The sequence below is a fragment of the Rhagoletis zephyria genome, unplaced genomic scaffold, assembly GCF_001687245.7.
Source record: "Rhagoletis zephyria isolate East Lansing unplaced genomic scaffold, Rhagoletis_zephyria_1.1 Rzeph_scaffold_22928, whole genome shotgun sequence".
NCBI lineage: Eukaryota > Metazoa > Arthropoda > Insecta > Diptera > Tephritidae > Rhagoletis > Rhagoletis zephyria.
The window spans coordinates 1,378-3,929 of record NW_016179986.1 but is presented as its reverse complement, the minus strand read 5'-3'; the positions used below and the strand labels follow the sequence as shown (position 1 = coordinate 3,929).

Here is a 2,552-nt window from a genome sequence, read left to right as displayed (position 1 = left end):
AATTGTGGCAACACTATTTTGATTTAATAGAAAACTTATTTTGCCTCCGTATAGCAGAGAGTTCTATTGCCGGAAATGAATTAATTTAGCAAAGGTTGTGACTCAGTAGAAGAATTTGCATAGTATAATACAAATTTCGAATTTATTTGTGTGAAAACTTTTTGTTCGCATACAAACACACACGCACATGTTTTTCGTTGTATAAATAGAAATTAGAATATGTATAAATTGTTGACGCATACAAATGTAAACAATTAGTATATAAACAATGTGTGACACACACACACAAATGCGCATGAGTACATACATACATACATATGTAAAGTTGATAATTTATTTATAAAAGCTATTTGTACACAAAATTTTTGGTTTGATGAATAACAAAAAGCGCTGGCCGCAAGACGATTGAAAGACAGAGCGTAAAATCAGATTTGTAGAAAGTGCGCTCTCTAGGCCCCTTTGTTGCTCGCGCTGCGGGGGCGTGTGCGCTCCAACGCCGCGCAGTTTTTTTTTCTGTTTTTGTGCGAAATCAGCAAAATGAAAGCAGACTCAAGAGAAGAAGAGAAGATATTGAAATATATCGCGTAGAGAGCAGCAGCTGTCATTCCTCTCGCTACATTTTTCACAATCAATTCCCTTTTTTATAGAAAATATTTGTAAAGCATTTATTTTGATTCACCAATCTTTCTAAATAGTAAAAAAATCCAAGGCTCATTAAGATTACACGCCATTCACCGCAACCGACACCGCCACCGATTCCATTTCGTTACTCTTTCCTCCCACCTTCAGTCCCACCAGTTTTTCGCTCTCCTCCCACAGCCAGTCCGCTGTTGCGCTACACTTCGCCCGCGGCAGCAGCGGAAAACGCATCGAGTCGCTGTAATAGCCGCCTGTGGAGTTCTCCAACGCCGGATCGAGCGCCAAGCGCAGCTGCGTCTGTGCGCCTTCCTCCGGCGACTTCCACAAGAACTTCACCAAATAGTGCAACAACCCAAAGCCTGGGAACTTAATGTGCCGCACCAACTCAGTGCGCACCACACCTGGATGACAACAATTCACCGTAACGCCAGTGCCTTCCAGCAGCTCAGCCAGCTTGCGCGTAAACAACACATTCGCCAGCTTGCTCTGTGAATAGGCGCCAAAGAAGCTCGAATAGCTGCGCTCGCTATTCAGGTCATTGCGTTTGATACGCCCAAAGATGTACATGGCTGAGCTCACAACCACAATGCGGCTGGGCGCGCAGGCTTTCAAGCGCTCCAGCAGCAGGTTGGTCAGCAAAAAGTGGCCCAGATGGTTGACACCCAACTGTTGTTCGTAGCCGTCAGCGGTGAGCTTGCGCGGCGTGGCCATGATGCCAGCGTTATTCACCAAAATGTCCAAACGCTGCTCCTCGGCGAGAAATCGCGCGGCGAATTGACGCACCGAATCCAGTGATGCCAGATCCAGTGTGCGATTGTAGACATGCTGATTTCCCGTGCGCTCTACGATCTCCAGACGCGCGGCCTCACAGCGCACCGCATCGCGGCAGGCCATGTAAATGCGACCGCCTCGCCGCGCCAGCTCCAGAGCAGTTGCCTTGCCGATGCCTGTATTGCAGCCCGTCACAATGACTACCTTGCCATCGATGCGATTTGCCTTGCGATAACGCGGACCCTGTATGCACTTGCGCAGCAGCCACAAGAAAAACACCACGGCGACGGCAATGAAAATGGCTGGCAGCAGCCAAACCCAGACGCCATGGAAACACAGTTTCTCCTCTTCGCTATCTGACATACTACTACCGGCGTATGTATGTGTGTGTGTGTACTTTTTAAGTTTTCTAAGTGCGCACTACAATAAAATAACTTTGTTTAATCAACACGCGTACTTTGCGCTGTCAGTGGCAAGCTTCAACTGACTTCCAACTTACAATCCATTCCAACTGGCGCCGAAGCGCGCTTTCCTCGTTCGCTGATAGTCGCTAACCTGGCAAGTCAACATGATCTTCGCGCGGCGTTCAGCCGCTGCAAACTCACATTGTGCTGGTGCTTTTTTGGCAGTGGTGAAAGTGGCGGCAGCCCTATATACAGAGGCCATAGTACAGAGGTATTAAAGGCAAACGTTAGCCCAAATTTTTCTGGCGCATTTCTTTTTTAAATTATAGTTGGCTTCCGCTGCAGTGGCGGCTAAGTGTAGCGTCAAAAGCAGCGCAGCGCAGCGCAGAAGGCACACGTTCCCAAACTGGTTTGTAGTTACTAGTTGCAGGTAAAAGCGCTCAAAAGCAAACTAAGCGAGTTTTTTTGTTTTCGGGAATAAGCTCGCACAGCAATGCTGTTTCCCCTCTGTGTCTGAAAAAAATTCAACTTGGAAGGCACACAAATCTCACAAAGTACTCCATCCAGTGCCTAAGCCGGTTTAAAGCTGTTAACGTGAGTGAGTCTGGCCAAGTTTTAATAGTCAAATAGTCGTTTTTACTTGCAAAATAGCCTCCGACACGTCTATTTAGTATTCCTGTCATGTCAAGTGTGTTAGTGTTGGCATCTCGCATACCTACTTGCAATTTATCGTCAATG

The 2,552-nt window shown here is 46.8% G+C and overlaps 1 pseudogene; it reads right to left on the bottom strand.

The window, feature by feature from the left end:
• Positions 1 to 585: 585 nt before the first annotated feature.
• Positions 586 to 2,230, bottom strand: LOC108381555 (retinol dehydrogenase 12 pseudogene; annotated as a pseudogene).
• Positions 2,231 to 2,552: the final 322 nt, after the last annotated feature.